Source organism: Tenrec ecaudatus, chromosome X, assembly GCF_050624435.1.
Source record: "Tenrec ecaudatus isolate mTenEca1 chromosome X, mTenEca1.hap1, whole genome shotgun sequence".
Classification (NCBI taxonomy): domain Eukaryota; kingdom Metazoa; phylum Chordata; class Mammalia; order Afrosoricida; family Tenrecidae; genus Tenrec; species Tenrec ecaudatus.
Genome location: NC_134548.1, coordinates 108,966,978 through 108,987,227, shown reverse-complemented (window position 1 = coordinate 108,987,227; position 20,250 = coordinate 108,966,978). Strand labels below are relative to the sequence as shown.

Sequence of the window (20,250 nt, the reverse complement as noted above, 5' to 3'; positions counted from 1 at the left end):
GAGAGAGAGAGAGAGAGAGACGAGAACTACTGGGTAGATATGAACATTTTAAACTCTATTGGTATATATTACTCCTGTGCTTTGTGTCTTAAGAGGATTTTTACCAACCTCCACTCCCACAGCAGACATGAGAGACTTTGTTTAATGCCACTTTGTCCTTTGTCCTCATGAAGTATTAAAACAATAATGATTTAAACTGTTGCCAAAGAATCTCATTTTTGTTTTCATTTGCTCTTATTTGATTACTAGTGAGTTGAATATTTTAACCATTCTTGTCCTCCCGCACACGTGTGTATGAATTTTTTTCTGTCCTTTATACATGTTTGTATTTCAAACAGACACTCTTACTTGCCACAAAGGTCAAAAATCCAAGGATCAGCAGGGTATCACATTTTATCCTTCTAAACTGTCTAGTCCGACCCTTAATGTTTTTTGTTTTGTTTTTTCATTTTATTGGGGACTCTTACAACTCTTTTCACAATCCATACATCGCTTCCATTAGGCGGATTTGTACATATGTTGCTTTCATTCTTTTCTAGATCTTTACTTAATGTTTTTTTTAAGTACGTGAAGAGACAAAATTTTGGCTCCGCTGAGTTGGAGTTGAAGAAGTGGGCGATTTTCCCATCTAAGAAAGTTACCACAGTGTTCTAGCTCATTTTACACTCATGTCCTCACTCCCAAAGTCTCTTTCCTAATCTGCAAGGTACATCACCAAAGTACCTTAAGCCTGTGGCTCCCAGAGCTCCCCCGGTGCAAGGAGAGGGCTGTCCCCTATTAAAGAGCCCTGAGTGTCGTGCGGCCCCTTTAAGAGCCCAGCTCCTCCCCGCTCCAGGGAAAGTTGCAGCTTTTTCCGCCTCCCGGGAGGGTGAGGAGGGCCGGCCACTGGAGTGGGGTGGCGGTCTAGTCCGAGCCAGAGATCCTCCCCTGAAACTAGCGCCAGACGTCTCGTCCTCTCGCGGCACCTGTTGCAACTGACAGGTAGGTCTGCAGCCACCGGCTGCCCTGTTGCCCTCCTAGGTCCAGCACCCCTCCGGGTGCCCTGTCCCCTTTTTACTGCCCAGGTGTCCCCACCCCCAGCCCCCAGTTCGGGGACCAGAGTCCTGCCCTCCCTCCCACCCCCTACAGCTCACAGGTCCACTCCAAGCCCACTTCCCGGGTCGCCCCACCGGACCGTCCGCACCCCCAGTCCCCGACGTTGACTCCAATCTGTCAGGGCGCCCCCCCCCCCACACTACTTTTCTTCCTTCCCCGCTTCTTCTGCCCCTTTCCTGCCCACCCGTTAGCACCGCGGGCTGAGCCCCTCAGGGCTCTGCTTTCTAGGCGGTCTTGCGTCCCGCCTGCTGTCCGGGCTTTTCCCGCCCGGGAGCCCGAGCGATCCCGGGGGCGGGGGCGGGGGCGGGGGTGGGGCCGAGCCAGCGGCGGCCGCGCGACGCCCCTGTAGACGTCCGGTCACCTCTCCGTCGGTTCCTCCTGCAGCGCTCGGCGTCTCGCCAGTCCTTTCCCCCGCACCTTGACGCGTCAGTCATCGGCAACCCTCGCCTTGGCCGCTTCTCTGCAGGTAAAGGCTGGAGGCCGGTTGGCCCTACGCCCTGCCTCAGTGGGCTCCCTCTGTGGTAGGGGCTGGGAACCCCCGGGCTGACTGTGCTCGGAACAGGATTACTTTTACCTGGCCACTTGTAGGCAGGTTGGGAGGGGTTTGCTCCAGGAAGAAGGCTCCCAGAGCCCCCAGAATGGGGGCACCGAACGCCTCTATTTTCTGGGATGGTTTGTAGTGTAGCTGCAAAGGTATTCCTCCAGTTTTTCCACATTGAATGAATTCAGCCGTTTTCTTGGAGGGGGGAGGGGGGACTGAAATCAATTGGTTAGAAGGCTGGTGGCTTGAAAAACTCATCTGTTTCTCATTAAACTCACTGCCATTGATTCGATCCCCCCTCACAACGACCCTATAGGGCAGAATAGAAATGGCCCCTGTGGATTTCCCAAGATGGAACTATAGAAAGCCTCTTCTGTCTCCTGCGGAGCAGCTGGTGGCTTCAAACTGTTGACCTCCTGGTTAACAATCCTGTGTGTAGCCCACTAGGCTACCAGGACCCCAGGTTTCTCATGAACCAAACTTTTTTCTTCTCTCAGTGCCCTGCTTCTTCAAGACCCGAGGACCTAATATTTCAGAATAGTGCTTTGGGCAAGGTTGACCTGAGATCTGGCTTAGTTGTGGCAGAAATGAGTCTTCAGCCCATTCTGGACCCCTTATGTTTAACCGGCTGCTTCTCAGCTATTTCAGCTTCCTATCTCTGCCCCTCATAAATCCATTAATATTAAAGTGTTAATGATCTAATTTGTTTACCCCGATGGTCTGTGGAGGAACTCTGTTTTATTCAGAGGTGAGGTCCTATGAAGTATCTATATTTAGTACCAGCTGGAAATCCTAATAGGGGGAAAAACACCCCCAAACTGCCAACTTAGCTTGTGAGGCTTTTCTTGGGCAAGGGATGAACAATTTTACTGTATTCCACAATAAAGCAGTGAAATGGGGGTTGGAGGCCTGCCGCTTCTGGAGTAAGTGAACTGTGAGTGTGTGTACTAGCATTCTGGAGAAAGCTCTCTGGGTTTTTCTCCTGACAGGCTGCTTTTAGAATTCTAAGCCTGACAGGTTTTGGAATTCCTTGAGCCCAGCTACTGTGATGAATCCTTGACATACTTAACTCCTCAATCCTATGCCATCGAGTAGATGCCGACTGCAGGACACAGTAGAACTGCTCTATAGGGTGTCTGACAGCCAGTTTTGTTTAAAAAATCATTTTATTGGGGGCTCCTACAACTCTTATCACAATCCATATTTACATCCACTCTGTCAAGCACACTTGTACATTTGTTGTCATCATCATTCTCTAAACATTTGCTTTCTACTTGAGCCCTTGGTATCTATCACCTCCTCATCCCCCCCCCTCTCTCCCCACTTCCTCATGAGCCCTTGCTAATTTATAAATTATTATCATTTTGTCATATCTTACATGGTCTGACATCTCCCTTTACCTACTTTTAGACCACCAGTTTTTATGAGAGCTGACAGACTCATCTCTTGCCTACTGAGTGGTTTGTGGCTTTGATCCACCCTCCTTGCAGTTAGCTGTCCAACACTTATTCCACAGCACCTGCAGAGCTTCTTGCACAGTCCTCACGATAACTCTGTGTGCTAAGCACTATCAAGACAACTGTGTTTTGATGTAAAGAAGACCCTGAGAGCTTAAGTTTCTTGCCCCCAATTGCCTGGGGAATGGAAGGTAGAGTTGGGCTATCTGATTGCAGAACTTCGTTTCGTGTCCTCTGTTGTACCACCTCTACCATCTTGGATGTGAGGGATGCTAATAGGTCATGGATGAAGACGGTGATGGACAATTCACACATGGATTGTGGTCCTGACATTAGGTGTACTACAGTGACTCTAGACCACTGGTTTCACTGATGTGTCTACCTAGAATGAGTCCAGTTGTTATATTGCCATTATCAGCACACACCCCTGAGCCTACCCAGATGAATGAAAACTCCCAGCCTCTCAGATCAGTAGTGATTTTCCTGAAGATATTACAGACACACACACCCCAATAACTCATGGCTGTTGAGCCAATTCCAACTAATAGTGACCCTGTAGTAGTTTTCCAGGCTCCTGAAGAGAGGAGAGGGTCACCCTGGGTTCTGGTCATGTGCTCCTCACTCAGTAGTGGCCTCTCCTGCTGTCTAGGGGAGAAATCAGAGTGGTCGGTGGTAAGTATTTCCCAGCAGCCAGGCCAGAAAGCCTGAGGGAGAGTCTGTGCTTATTTTATCCTGGTCTGGATAGCGTACCTTGATAGAATCTGCTCCCTGATCCCATGTCAGGGCCTTTGCTCCCATTGTTCCTCTTTGGTGGTGGTGGTAGTTTTTCCTGAAAAGCTTGAATGCCATCCATCACCCATCCTTGTCATCACTCAAGATTTAGTTCTGAAGTCACCATCGTTGGTATCATGTCACTAAACACCCAAGGTAGTTATTCGGGGTCAAAAAGCATTTTATTTGCACCTCAGTGGAGTCCTTAAATGCTTCTCCTGATTGTTTCCTCACTAGGAAGGTTGTAACTTCTATAAGGGCAAGGGCTGGGCTTGTAGCTCGATATGTCCTAAGCACAAGGGATTGACAAGTATTTGTGCTGGGACCTGGCGACATAATGCCCACAGGGACCTGAGATCTGGTAAAGCACAGAAGACACCTACCTTCCCGAGGCACTGGAGACCTTCGACAAATTTGTACTGAAATGTCACCTTCTCAGTGAGGCCTCTGCTGACTGCTCTCTTGCAAATTATAGCCCCTTCCCTAAACATGGACGATTCTCCCTTCCCTACTTTATTACCAGATGTCTCCTAGGTGCTTACCAATAGTGCTTCATTGGATTAATGAGTGACATCTAGGAATGGGCACACTTCTGTGCTCTCCTGGGCCTGCAACATCTTACCCAGTGTATTTCCCTTCTCTTACAAGGGTCTCCAGATGCAGTTCTCACGGGGCTTTCCTTCTGCTGACTTGGACTTTGAGATTGTATTCCTGGCCTAGTAGCAAATGCTTCCTAGAGAAGCAGCACTTTTTAAAAGCCTGAGTGGCTGGATGGAAAAGTCTGAAAGTTCAAAAGCGCTTCTTGTTGGTCCGAAGGGAGCTGCCTTGTCAGAAGTCGTGAGGCCTTTTAGTAGGAGGCATCGGGAAAATTCAGTCGGAGGCTAGATAAATGCAGTAGGGTGGCCCGGGAAGTGGGTAACAGAAAAGAACACACAAACCCAAACCCTCACACCCATTGCTTTTGAGTCGATTCTGACTCATGGCATCTCTGTGTGTTATGGACCTTCCAAGATGCCACGGATTCAGCTTCTCGTTGGATTCTAAACTTGATAGGAGAGCCATAGCTGAGGGCTGCTTGTGAAATGGTCACAATTTTTATACTAGGAGAATTATACCGTGCGAGGGGAAAAATAAGGATGCCTTTGTTTAAATGTGCTTTTAAATGTGCAGAAAGAAAAAGAGGTCCCTAACCAAACCAAATCAGTTGCTATGGAGTTAATGCCGGCTTCTGATGACCTTAGGCGTATCCGAGTAGAACTACACTCTGTAGGGCTTTCCAGCTCGTGGCCTTTTGGAAGCTGATCACCAAGCCTCTGTTTCGAGGTTCTGAATGAGTTCAAATCACCAACCTTTACTGGTCATTAGTGTGTACCCTGGTAGCCTAGTGGCTTACCTGATGGGCTGCTAACCACAAGGGCCGAAGTTCAAAAGCTCCAGCCACTCCATGGAAGGAAGATAAGGTTTTCCAGTCCCATAAAGAGTTGCAGTCTGAGAAACAACACAGAGGTAGTTCGACTCTGTACTATAGGGTCTTTATGAGTTGGAATTGATTAGATGGGAGTGAGTGAGTTTGTGCCAGTCAGGGACTCAAAAAAAAAAAAAAAAGGAAGGGTGGGAAGGAAGAGAATCTAGCATCCCTCAAAAGACGGGCTTAGAAGGAGTTAGTGACTCTTGACCATCCGGATATATGCTAACTTTGAAATTCAAATTTGTTGCAAAAACAACAGCAAAGACCTTCTGCTTAATTTTCTCTTCTGCTAAATTTATCCCCCAATCTCTAAACATTGGTGTGACTCAGGGCTCTCAGTCTATGGCATTTGCTCCATCTAAAACCTTCTGAGGGTAGGGATTACAATCATTGACACGAATCCAAAGGGATGAGAATTGTTAGATGGAAAATCAGTGTGCTCTGTAAACTTTTACCCAAATTCCAATGAGAAGTTAAAACAAGCTTACAATAAGAGAATCTTCTCAGAGAACCTCAACAGCTCCACGGTTTTAAAGACCCACTACCTATAGACAGATCACTTCCAAATGTCTGTGCCTGACCCCGGCCTTTTGCTCAACTCTAGACATATAGTCAATGATGGATTCAGCATCTCTACTTGAATGCCCAATGGACATCTCAATGACCATATGACCAAAGCAGAACTTCTGATTCCTCTCCCATCAGCAATGCTTTCCCTCAGACTCCCCTGTCACAGTGAAATGGCACTATCACCCATTCAGCTGCTTCAACAAACCAAGCACCGAGGGCTGATCTTGACTCCTTGCATACTCTCCCCACCACAGTTCATCAGGAAGTCCGGCCAACATTATCTTTAACCTGTGTCATTTCCTATTTCCTCTGCCTATTTCCCATCCCAAAGGAGCCCTGGTAGTGCTGTTGGGTAAGCATTGGACTGCAAACCATAAGGTTGGTGGTTCAAACCCACCACCCCTCCTGCAATGTTTTACAGTTCCCATAAATGTTTACAGTCTCAGACATCCTATATAAAGTCACTACGTGTCAGAATAGACTTGAGTGGATACTACCCCTTCCAAGCCACTACAAGGTTGCAATTGCCTTCCTTGCACCAGGGGACACACACACACACACACACACACACACACACACACACACACACACACAGAGAGAGAAATTTTTGTGGCATAGCTCCCTAAAAGAAGACTTGCATGGCAAAAGCACCTGTGCTCTTAACATATTGAGTAGGCACTGCCAAGTGACATCCCAAAGAGTTGGTGTTCTCACCACCAAAAATGCTTTCCTTCATATTCTTGCTGAGTCGTTTTAAAGTTTTGCCAACATGGTGAGTGAAAAATTGCATTTCTGTGTTCATGAGGGAGGCTGAGCATCTTTTCACGCACCCTAGCCGTTTTGCATTTTTTCTGGAGACATGCTCCTTCATAGCCTTTGCACAGTTTTCTTTTGGGTTCTAGGTATTTAATTTTGTTTGTAGGAGCCCTGTATTTATTGCAGATCTTTACCCATTGCCTGTTCTATAGTGCAGGGTTTCCTGCCCCCTCCCCAGTCTGTCATATGTTTTAACTTTGTTCATGATGTGTACCCCTCTTATAATCAAATAAAACACACTATAAAACATTTTAAAAACACGCTCATTAGATTTGGCAATTAGGAGGGCAATGACGACATCAGTGTAGCTGGAGAGGAGAAAGGCAGATTGTCAAGGGTTGGGGAGTGAGAAGTGAGAAGGCCTGATAAGGAATATGGTGTATATACCCTTTGAAGAGGCCTGGCTAGGATGGGAAAGAGAAACTATATTTATAGATAGGGCACAGGAGTCAAGAAAAGGTTGTGAATAAAAGTGTGTGTGTGTGTGTGTGTTTAGACAGACAGAGAAGCTCATTTATGTCTACATTGTGAACGACTTGATACAAAATCCCCAAGGAAGCAGAAGGGTAGGGACTTCAGAGTGACAAGGATGAAAAGACTGGCCTTTGAGGAAGAAAGGGAGGCTCTCTTCCCTGAGATGGTAGAGAATGAGGGGAGGAAGGGACTGTGGAGGGGCAAGATTTAGGGGAGGTCCCACATGACAATAGTAATAAATGATGGGAGTAGTACATTTAAGGATGAAAACATTAGCCTTTTCGACATACATATATCATGTAGATTAAGAACCATAATTGCATAGTGGTCATGCGTTGGGCTCATACTACAAGGTCGCAAGTTCAAAACCACCAACCACTCTGCAGGGCAAAGTTGAGGCTTTCTGTCCCCTTAAATATTTACAGCCTTAGCAATGCACAGGCACAGTTTTACTCTATCCTACAGGATCACTATTAGTTGAAATGGACTGTGGCAGTAAGTTTTGGTTGGTTTGGCGCTCTCATATCTGCGACTAAACAAGCCTACTTTGAACTTGAGTAATTTTGAGGAGATGGACAATTTCCATGATATTTCTATGGCCTGTTGGTTTTAGCTCTACCACTTTATGCATCAGGATCATTTTAGTCAGTGTCTTTTAAAGGCTTGAGATATAAAAGAACATGAAAAAGAACTCCCCCCAGCCCCCCATGGATCTCATTTCAGCAGGGGAGGCATGTGTTAAACATTGACTCACCTAATCAGTGATTTCAGTGCATTTGAGATATGGTTTATGAAGTTGAGCTCTGTAGAAATCAAATTGCCACATTACTTTCTAACAGTTCTTACCAATCTACACTCGCTAATAACACATGAAACCAAAAACGAAATCAAACTAATTGCCATGGAGTCAATGCTAGCTCACATAACCTTCCACGACAGGGTAGCACTGCCCCTATGAGTTTCCAAGACTAACTCTTTACAGGAGTTGAATGCCTCCGTCTAGCTCCCAAAGAGTTGCTGCTGATTTTGAACTGTTGTCCTGGTAGATTGCAACCCACTGTGTAATTACCACATCACCCTGGTGATGAAAGTATGCCTTATATCTTTGTAAAAAATTAATATTGTCTCTTTAAAATTCTCCTGATTTAATCAAACATTAAAAACATATTTATGATTACTAGTAAGGGTAACTTTTTTTTCCTGCCCCATCTCTGTTCATGCTCTTTGTCTGTTAAATATTGGTTACACATTGCACTGCAAACCACAAAGACTATAGTTTGAAACCACCAGCTACTTTGTGAAAGATTAAGCTTTCCACTCCTGCAGAATCACAGCTGCAGAAACCCACAGGGTCAGCTCTAGCCTGTCCTATCAGGTCTCTCTGAGTCAGAATTGACTTGATGGCAGTGAGTTTGGTTTGGTTATTTTATTTTTAGTAGATTTCTCTTCTCATTATTAAAACTATTAACTACCTTTCTCTCCCTTCTCCTTCAGCTTTGGGAATACTCTGGCCATTCCTTTTTGACCTTCTTTGACCTTCTTTCATTACTTCGACCACCTTGGTCCCCAGGTTCTGACCAGATTCTTATTATTGACCCAATAAAAGGTAAAATTTATGTCTTCAGTTTTCCTCTGCTCATCCTATTCCCCAGAGGTAACCACTCTGTTTGTATCTCTTTTTAGACATTTTCCATTTGTATGTAAAAATATTTCCCTTTTCTCCCTCCCTTCTTCCCATTCATCCATATAGTCTCAGTCTCTCTCTGTATATACATGTATACACACACACACACACACAGAAATACAAATGGAAATGGTTTGCAATGTGATTTTTCTAACTTAATATATTTTGGCAAGCTTTCATTGTCATTATATATAGAACTACTGTCTTAAACTGCTGTATATTATTGTCCATATGTTTCATAATTGATGTAATCTGTTTCCTTTTGGTAGGTTTTTCAGTTCTCTAATATTATGATTTCAATCTCGTCGTGCGTCTACTTGAGTAGCATTTGGATAGGTTTTTTAGAAATGGAGTGGCTCTATTGCAAATGAAGGCCAGTGCGCTAAAGATGCGGACTGACCATAAGAGTTAGGACCTTGGTGACCTCAATGGAGAAATTGTAGGAGAGTAGAAGATGGCAAGCGAATGGATTGAGAAGCGATGGGAGAGATGAGATAGAGACAGTTAATATGGATAATTCCTCAGAGCAATTTGGCACCGAAGAGTAGGTAGAGGGTGACTGCAGAGGCAGGGGGTGAGAGCCAGGGACTTTAAAAAATGTTAGGAGGCACTCACACATATTTAAAGGGTGATGGGATGAAGGGGATGTTTGATAGAGCAAAATCGTTACAAGGCCAAGTCCTTATGCCAGAGGGTAGAGGACTGAGACCCAGGTAGAGGGTTTATCCTTATACACGAAGAGGAACATTATAGTAGGGAAGAATAAAAAGTGAGTAAGTTCAAATAAAACTAGGTCTATAGATTTAGTGGGCGGGTCTACTGATGACATTTATATTTCGCTAAGATGTAAAAGGTAAAGTCATCTTAGAGCAAGGGTTCAGGTGGAAGAAATTTGGGTTTGGAAATTCAAAGTATTGAGAAAGGTCTGAAATAATTATTGTAGAGAAGAAGAAAGCAAGCTAGGATGTTTTCAGGGAGACATAGTTGGAGTGTTAGGCAGTGTGGAGGTTAGCTTGGCGATTAAGACTTCATAGTGGTAATAATATACCAGATTGTGTGTCCCCCACCCCCACCCCTTTGGTAGATATCAGGAATCCCAGTGTAGACATCCAGTACAACAGTTGGGCTCTTTTGTTTTATTTTATTTTTCCCCAGGTCTTTCCAATGTAAATAGGAGTTATTGAGGATATGGATAAGACTGCAGTTAAAATGATACATTCCAACCTGTCTAGGAAAGGAAGTGAAAACAGGAAGGAGCTTGCAGGGAGAAAATAGAAGAATCTGTAGAGGTCCCATGAGGTCCGATAACAAATATGGGGTAAGGGTGGCATCGAGTGAGCAGGTGAGCTGGCGAGGGGTTTTCAGGTAGAGTGGAGTATTTGCAACAATGACATCAAAGGTGGAGAAGTTCTGGGTGATAAGCTGTTGGGTGTGGCTACATATGATAGATGTTATTCTTGATGCCAGCACATCCATTCATTCATTAAATATTTATTGTGTGTCAATTATAAGACAGGCAATATTCTAGGCACCCAAGATAAAGAAACAAAACGAAATCCCCTCTTCTCATCCAGATTACAATCGAGTGAGGGAGATTATTCATGTTTTAAAATAGAAGAACATTCTCACTAATGTGCTGGCTCTCACATATGTCATTCTACTTAGAACTGGTAATATTCCCAGAGTCAAGTAGGTGCATGTTTAGGGCTAGGAAAGTCCATTTAGTCATCTTGCGTGACTTATTTTATTGTAAGTTACATGAATTGAATTGATTTATACAAATGCTTACTTCCACCACCCTCAGAACTTTTCTGTGTTATGTTGGTATTAAAGATACCAAAGGGTTTTAAAAAAGTACCTGAGAAGTGGAGATAAAATAGAATGGGATTTTTCCACGAACTCTTTGAAGCCCACTCAAACTAAAAACAACAATAACAATAACTCACTGCCACTGAATCAGGTATGATTCACGGCAGTCCTATTGGACAGGCTAGAACTACCCCTGTGAGTTTCCAAGAAAGTAATTCTTCGTGGGAGTACAGACCCCAGGGCTCCATAGTAAACCCCAAACCCAAACCCACTGCTGTTGAGACAATTTTGACTCATAGAAATCCTACAGGGCCAAACAGAATCACCTCATAGGGCTGTACAAGCTGCAAATCTTGACAGAAGTAGGCTGCCACATTGTTCTCACCCACAGTGACAATGGAACCATTGGCCTTTTGGTTGCTGCGGAGTGCTTTAACCACGGTACCACCTGGAATTCTTTAAGATAAAGCTAACATATACATAGCGCATTTGAAAATCTTAGCTGTTGCAGTCCCCCCCCCCCCTTTTTTTTTTAGCGCGAAGGCATTGCTTCTGTCTGTGGACCAGATGTTGATAATACATGTGCTAATCTTGCTCTAGGGATTTGCTGTAATGTGTAAAGTAATTATGGTTAAGCAGTTTTGGAGAGAAAGAGGCCTTGCAGTAAATTAATATTATACTTTTGTTTTACATTATATGATGTTAAGGCAAAAAAGGTCTTGTAAAAATATAGACATGTTTGTTAACTAAAAATAGCAAAATCTGAAGCTATTGGTTCTCAACATCTCCTCCAAAAAGGTCCGTATATTTCTAAAGGCAGCATTTCCATCTCTCTACTCCGTCCCCAAAGAATTCTGTGCTATTCTAGCTACACCACATCACGATGGCAATTTTAGCAGCCCTGGGGACACATATCACGTTTCTTTCCAATGTTCTTGGAGTTTGGGGAACAAAAGCCGTTCGAAGGGGCAAGATCAGGGATGCAGGGTGGATGAAGTAAAGTTTCCCAATGAAGTTCTCATCGGACAGCCCTGGCTAGCCTCAAAGAATGAGCAGGTGCATTATCCTGGACAAAAAATTCCTTGGTATAACTTTCTTGACCTTGTTCTCGCCAGTAAAGTTTTATATTTTTTAAAAAAAGTCTTCCTAATAAAACTTCATGAAATTGTCCTTTATCTCTTGAGAAAAATCTATCCAGATTATGCCTTTAGAGTACTCAAATCAGTTACTATCGTCCTCTGAGCTGGTCTCTCTGCTTTAAGTGGCCCAGCAGATCCTCTCAGAAGCTTTTTTAAAAGAAGACCCCCAAGAAGAGTAAATGAAGCCCTGGCAGTGGAGTGCTTAGGCATTGGGCTGCAATCCACGTGGTCTGTAGTTCAAAACTACCAGCAGCTTCACGGGAGGAGACTGAGCTTTCTACCCCTGTACACAGTTACAGTCTGGGAAACTCAAAGGGACAGTTCTACCCTGTCTTCAAGTGTCACTCTGAGTCAGCATCGACTTGATGGCAGTAAATTTGGTTTTGTTTCTTGGTGTATATATGCTCAGGTCTGTGTCTATTAATAATGCTATTGGAAAGAAATTGGCATTTAGTTTATGTCTTAGAGGCCTTAATTAAAGCACACACTTATACAGCTCAGCTTATGTTTAACTACTGGTTCCTTGATTATGTTTAATGTTTCTTTGGCCATTGCTAAATCACAGCATCTCTAAAATTAAAAAAGAGACCAAATCCATGACATCACAGTTATGTGTGAACCTGGACTGAATTAGTCACAAATCACCATGATTTTGCCTTCTAGAGGGCAGCCGTGGTGCTTGTGAAGTGATGTGTCCTGTAGGAAATAATCAGATGCCATCTAGAGTTTGGTTTTGCGATCCCCACCATTTGTGACCCTGGCTCGAGAAGAGGCTCTTTGCTAGAGGGCCGCTGGGTAGAAAAGCACGTTGCCTCAGCTGAGATAATGGTGCTATTACACAGGATAATGAGCTTTTTACTGAACAATGGTCATGTGCTGGCTCTGAGCAGATTAAAAAAGAATGTTTCATGTATATAAACAACCTGGTTTTACAACATTTCATTCTTTCCCTTAAAGGTTTTTGATCTTCTAAAACTTTGAGGTTGGTAAGGACAGGAAAGGAATGGTGACAGAAAAGAGGATGAATTAACCGTCTTTCCCCCTGTGCACCTGTATCACTTTATCCTGTTCTCTGCATCCCTGTATCTTTTTTCCTGTATACCTGTGTCCTTTTCTCTGTATGCCTGTATCCTTTTCCCTGTATCCCTGCATCCTTTCACCTGTTTACCTGTATGAGCTGACCTTGCTCATGTGAGAGGAAATTGCAAGTGTACGTCTTGGAAACTAGAAAGCTACATATGCTTTGGCTTAATATATGTCTGTTCTTTGTTGCCAAGTGGGGTGTTTGGACACATGGGCTTGTTTTTATGATCTTGTGCACTTCTGTCTTTGTACCATGTATATAGATTGGCAGTAGGTTTAAAGCCCCGTGACAGACCCTGAAAATAAAACCAAGTTTCCACATACCTAAAACAACCACTTTGCAGGGCCAAATGTATATACCAAGATTTTTAGCCTTCCTCTAGGACATATTTATTTAAGAAAAAACAACAAAGCCCCATTCACTGCCAATGGGTCTGTTCTGACTCGTAGCGATGCTGCCGGGCGGAGTGGAACTGCTCTTGTGGGATTTCAAGGCGGTAGATCTTTCTGGGAGTAGACAGTCTCATCTTTCCCATGGAGTGGCTGGTGGGTTGGAATCCCATACCTTATTTTAGCGGCCCTACTCAGAACCCACAGCCACCGAGTCAATGCTACCTCATAGTGACCCCCTGAGGGTTTCTGATGCTGGAACTATTTATAGGAGTAGAAAGTGTAATCTTTCTCCTGTGGAGCTGTTGGTGATTTTGAACTGCCAATCATGGAAATGGCTGCCCCCAAGCCACTGTGCCACCAGTCTTCCATTGGGACATATTTTAGAGATGGATAAGTGATTTTAATTGAGAATTTCTTCAAATCGTTTATAAACTGAATTTGATAATATTGACAGGTAACCAATATAGATTCAACCAAGAAGGACTTTTGTCCACATTAGGTTCTAAAAGCTAGTGAAGCAATGATTTTAAATTATCCCCAGCCCCTATAATTCTCTGCCCTCCATTAGAAGGACTATCCGGCATGAGGAGAATGAAATTGTTACCTATTTTGTCTGAGTAGGTCAAACTTTGTCCCAAACTTTGACCTGTTATTGATTGAGGAATTTCCCCCTTTTATTTTGGTAAAATACATATACAAATCCATTTGCAAACGGGACAATGTCTACCTTACACAGCAGTGGCATTGAGCCCATTCTGCACAGTGTGCAGCCATTTCTGCTTTCCTTTCCCACCAGTTAACAGACTCACTGTCTCCCAAGTTAAAAACCTCCCTTTTCCCCTTCCTCCCATCCTGATAACACTGACCTTTGCCTTCCATATACTTGGTTATTCCATATAAAATGAAACAGTATTTGCACCTTTGTAACTAACTTTTTTTCATTGTTTTTTTAAAAAATAATTTTATTGAGGGCTCATAGAACTCTTATCACCATCCATCCATTGTATGTCAAGCACATTTTTACATTTGTTGCCCTCGTCCTTCTCAAAACAGTTGCTTTCTACTTAAGATGCCCTTGACATCAGCTCTTCATTTTCCCCCCTCCCTCATGAACCCTTGATACTTTATAAATTATTATTATTTTGTCATTTCTGACATTGTCCGACATCTCCCTACATCCACTTTTCTGATGTCCCTCCCCCAGGGAGGAGGTTATATGTAGAGCCTTATAATCAGCTCCCCCTCTCTCCCCCACCTTCCCTCCACCCTCCAGTAGCTGAGCTTGGTGTTTTCAAGGTTCAGCCATCAAAACTTCATTTCTCTAATTAGTAATTCATAGTACTCGTGTATGGATAACATATTGTTTGGCCATTCATCAGTTGATGGACATGTCGGTTCTTTCTACCTCCTGCCGAGTGTAAAGAGTGCTGCAATGAACACAGGCACGCAGATTTCTGTTTGCATTCAGGGTTAGAGTTGCTGGGTCATATGGTAATTCTATGTTCACATTTTAAAGAACTGCCTAACTGTTTTCCACAGTGATGACACCATATTATATTCTGGCTAGCATCTGTTTTCTTCTTTTTACTGTTGTTGACCATTGCCATTGTAGTGGGGGCAAGGTGGTACCTCATGATTTTTATTTAATCTTCCTAATGGTTAATCATTTTGAGCATCTTTTCATGTGCTTATTGATCATTGGAATATTCTCTTTGGTGAAATGTGTGCTCAAGTCTTTTGCGCAGGTAGTTTTAAAACAGCTTTATTGGCACATCATCCACATATCATTCAATTCAATAGTTCAATCATATCAAGAGTTGTATGATCATTACCAGAATCAGTTTTAGAATGTTTTCTTCTTCCTTGTACTCATTGTTATTAGTGCAATTATTTTTTAAATTTTGGCAAGAATAAACAAAACAAAACATTCTCCAATTCAGCAACTTCTACATGTATAAGTCGGTGCCACTGATTATACTATTCATGCTGTACAATCAGTATTGATTTCCTTTTCCAAATTATTCCACGACAATTGATATTAACTCAATGTCCCTAAGCAAAAACTCTTCCTCCTTCATCCATGTAACCACTGGTCAACTTTGGTTTCATTTTATAGTAGCTTTTTAAATATAATATTTACATATCATACACTACCATAGTTAAATTACTTTGGAAAAGGGTTGTATATAACATCATCACAATTAGTTCTACTGCTCCCTTCCCCCTCCCACACTCATTGTTTGATCCTCAATTCCCCTCACCCTCCTCACCCCCTCCACTGACCCCCATCCCCGATAAATCATTTATTGTCTCTATGCTTCCACTCCTTCTGTGCTTCATAAACTGGGAAACCTAACAGGAACAATAAAAAGCAAAAACAAAACAGCAGACTAGTTATATAAACATAAAAGTAAAGACTAAGAAAGATCACCAACAAAATTTTACAAACCAGAGAAGAAATTTATTTTGTGGAACAAGCAATAAATATTTAAGCCTAGAGCAAATTGGGTCAAGAGGTAGGTCAACTGACCAAATATTATATTATACTGTGGGTCCCATCCACCAGAATCAAGTTTACAATAATCTCTCTCTGATTGTAAAGCTCTTTGAATCCCTTGGCTGTGACCAGAGGGTATCCGCCAGAGGCTTAATCTGACTAACTCTGCAGATGGCATTTGGGCTCTCTTGGTCTCCCCTAGCCTTCTACCAATTGGGTCTTCCCAATTTAAGCCCTTCATCATAGCTAGATCTTGCTATAGTCATCTTTGGATCACACAGGCTGGTGTACTTCTTCCATGTGGACTTATTGATGGCTGTTTGTTTACATACAAGCCTTTAAGACCCCAGACACCATTCCAATTGATAGCTGGGCACCATCTGCTTTCTTCACCACACTTTGCTGTAGCACACTTATCTTCAATGAGCTCTTTGTGAGCACGAGTATTGAGCAGGTTTTGCCAATGATTTGATTGGCTTGTTTTTCTGTTGTTGAAATATAGAAGTTGAAATATAAAAGATTGTTTTGTGTTGTTTTACACTTTAGGCCCTTATCGACTATATGCTTCCTCAAAGTTTTCTTCCATTCTTTAGCTGTGTAACCCCCATGCCCAACACACTTTTTATAAAGTCCTTCAATGAAGCTATGTATTTAATTTTAGTGGGGTCCTATTAATATTGTCTTTTACTGCTCAGGTTTTTGGTGTCAGTTATGATCGTTAAACTGTAGGTCCCACAGCTTCATCCCCACCTTTACCTCAAAGAATTATTTGGTTTTAGCTTTCTTGTTTCGGCACGGATCCATTTTGAATGAATTTTTGTGTATCATGTGAGGTTCAGATGTTGATTCATTCTTCTGTGTATGGAAATCCAATTGTCCCGACATCATTTACTCAGAAGACTTCTTCCCCCATGGATTGAATTTAATAACTTTTCAAAAAATTAGTGGACCGCAGATATTTGGATTTATTTTGCAACTTTCCATTCAGCTCCATTATTCTATGTATTTATTTAGCTGAGGACTCTTAAACACCCACATCAAGTTATTGGAAGACAAGACACCCCCATTAAAAATATTAGCACACACAGAAAACTCAGTATGCAAAGAAGCAGTATCACATAGTGGTTATGAGCCTGAACTTTGAACCAGATTGCCCAAGTTAAAAACCTAAAAAAACCCACATTGGTTTGTCAGTTAAAGGATGACTTTGGGGAGCTGTGTGCTCAATCTGTACCTCATTTTTCTCCCATGTAAAATGGAAAGAAAGAATAATACCTACCTCGTTGAGTGGTTGTGAAGACTAAATGACTCCTTGTATCAGTATGTAAAGTTCTTTAAAAAGCGCCTGATAAGTAACAAACATTATAGAAGTAGCAATTTCATATTTATCAGTTGGTCGCAAACCATACCAAATGCACTACCATCAAGGAAATTTTGACTCTTACTGACCTTATAAGACAAAGTAGAACTGCCTCTGTGGGTTTCCAAGGCTAACTGGTTACAGGAGTAGAAAGCCAAGTTTTTCCTCCCCTGCAGCAGCTGGTGGGTTTGAACTGCTCCCCTTGTGGCTAACAGCCCATAGGACTCCAGGACTCCTGTTGGTAGATATTTTCAAAAGCAACTAAAATAACATAATTCTCAGCATAAAAAAATGTACAGATGTGCTTGACACAATGGATGTATGTATGGATTATGATAACAGTTGCATGAGCCCCAATAAAATGATTTTTAAAAATTCTCAGCATAAATGAGTACAAATATTACTTGTGGAGATCCCATTTTAGGGCCCAATGAACCTTAGTGCAAAATAAACTCACAGTCTTTAGAGTTGCTCTTTGGGGAAAATAAAAAATCTCTTTCCTCCCAGGACATTTGGAGACTGGACTGCAGTCTTACTGGCCAGTGAGGGCAGGCTCTGTGACTGAGTTATGTGAGGCCTGCCTGTGCTTGTGGGGGGCGTGAAGGGGTACAGACCCTGCTGACCACTGGAAAGTCTCCTTTGCGCTTTGGTTTGCGAGCCTGGATTCTGACCGCTCCACTTTGTGCCCAATCTTGTTTTTCTTCTTCTTTTTTTTCAAATTCTATTTTTAATTTATGCTATTATGTTATCTTTTTATGTATCTTTGTAAGTCACTGTAAATCCTGTCTAGAACAGTATATAAATAAATCTCTTTTAAACTGATCCTATCTAATTACTAACATTTGCTTAATATTTATTATGCCTGTCAGCCTACTGCCATGCAGAGAGGTGCAGGGACTTTCCATGTGGGCCAGAATACTGATTACATTTCTCATATTTGGTAGTAAGATTTAAAGCAACCATATGGTTAGATGTTTTCCAAGCATACGGTTAGTAATAATGGAAACTAAATGGCTACGAATAATGAGTACTTCCCTCTAGGCCAGGCACTATGCTTATGTCCTTTATTCGTGTTGTACACTTGAATCCAATAGCCCTAGGTAGTGGTTATGAGTTGCTTTGGTTGCATCAGTTCATGCTGTCTTTCTGTATAAAGTAGTAAAACATCATGCAGTCCTGTGGTTCTTCTAGATCATTGATATTATAGCCATGGGTGGTGTTGTTAGGTGCCTTTGAATCAATTCTGACTTATAGAGACCCTGTACACAACAGAACAACACATTGTCCAGTCTTGTGGCATCCTTACAATTACCTTGTTTCAGTCACTATGTTAGTCTGTCACCTAGAACAGGGGTGGGAATATCAGGCCTGTGGGCCATACACAGCCTGGGAAATCTTCAATACCAGTGAATATTACATGTCTCATCAAACAGAAGCAGTCCCAGACATCACATGAGGGGTGAATTAATAAAATGTTGGATCAAATATAGCAGGCTAATTTTATGTAGATAATTTTGTATGGCTCTCAAATTATGTTATAAATGTCCAAATGACCCTTAGTATAAAAAAGGTTCCCCATCCCTGTCCTCTTTTTGCACTGTCCCTCTAGTTTCCCAAGCATGATGCCCCTTTCCAGGCACTGGTCACTCCTTATAACATGTCCTAAATATGCAAGGTGAAGTCACACCATCCTCACTTCCAAGTATCATTTTGGCTGTATTTCCTCCAAGACAGAGCTGTTTGTTCTTCTGGAAGTTTGGGTACTTTCTATATTGTTTCCCAAGATCATAATCAAGTGCATCTTTAAAAACTTGCCCAAGATCACACAGCAAACAATTATGATGTGTACAAGGGTACTTAATACTATTGAATGATGGATTGTTAGAAGATTTGTAAGAGCCCCCAATAAAATAATTAAGTAAAAAATTATGGTGTTGCATTTTCAACGCATGGCAGCCCAACCCCCAGACCAGTGTTTTTGTTTTTACTTTTGAGGTATTATGTGGTGCTGTCTTTAATTAGAAATCTCATACATCAGAACTCATAAGTCCTAGTAGAAGAGGCAATTCTATGTCATTCAAAGGTCCTGCGGATTTCACCTCTGCGTTGTCTTTTCTCTCCATCTCTGCTTTGGGTTATCAATATCTTCCCCCTGGGATTTATGGCACAATCTCCTAACTGGTGGTCTTTCCAAATGCTGCATAATTATCAGAATGATCTAGCAAGACATTTCCTTACTGAAACCCCTTCAGTGATTCCCGTTGTTAAGACTGTCTGTCCATATCTCTGAGCATAGCATATTAAACTCCTTCATTCCAGGTGCTATGGGCCTCACCTGCCTCTTCTACATCCTCCTTTAACAATTTACCATCACATCACGGCACCACATGTGCATCCCACGTTGCTTCATGCCCATACTGTTGTAAACCCTGTACACTCTGCCTGGAAACCCTGGTTAACCAACTGGTATGCATGATCTATAGTTAAAGTTCATGTGTTATTGCTGATGAGTTTTTCTAGTCCCTTTTCCTTAGCTGTGGGAAAAGAGGAGGCTTTCTGCTCTGTACAGATTTATGGCCTCATAAACCCAAAGGGTCAGTTCTCCTTTGTCCTAGAGTCATTAGGGGTTGGAATCAAGTCAATGGCAGTGAGTTTGGTTTTAGTCCCCTGAGCAACAAAGGGAACTAGGTGCCCCCTCTTGGCACTCTCATGATAACCTGCACATGCATTTCTTTGTTTTCCGTGTTCTTTTATGAGGTTCTCCTTTCCTAGACTGTGAGGTCCTGATAGTAAAGGACTATATTTTTTATCCTTAGCTAGTGAGCAAAGTACTTAGCGCATTGTGGGCCCGTCTACTGAGTGAACATTGTAAACACAGAGACAAATGTAGAACTTTAAGCAGGATTTGAACCCTGGAACTACCGAAACATCCAGACTTAACGATGAGGACAGTCAGAGGGAAGTGGCAGAGAAGAGTTTTAGGGGTCAGAAAAATGGACACTATTTAACCAGCCAGAAGCTGTTTGAGGGAGTGTGAGGGTGTGTGTGTGGTCTGTATCCATAGAGAACTTTGGAGCATCTGAGACACCAAAC

At 42.5% G+C, this 20,250-nt stretch overlaps 1 protein-coding gene across 1 annotated transcript in view; it reads left to right on the top strand.

The window, feature by feature from the left end:
- The first annotated feature begins 846 nt into the window (after positions 1 to 846).
- Positions 847 to 20,250, top strand: part of SYTL4 (synaptotagmin like 4) — a 72,604-nt gene continuing 53,200 nt past the window's right edge. Inside the window, exons 1-2 of the mRNA XM_075539216.1 lie at positions 847 to 981; positions 1,480 to 1,561. The gene's annotated coding sequence lies outside the window, so the exon portion shown is untranslated. The remainder of the gene's footprint in view (positions 982 to 1,479; positions 1,562 to 20,250) is intronic.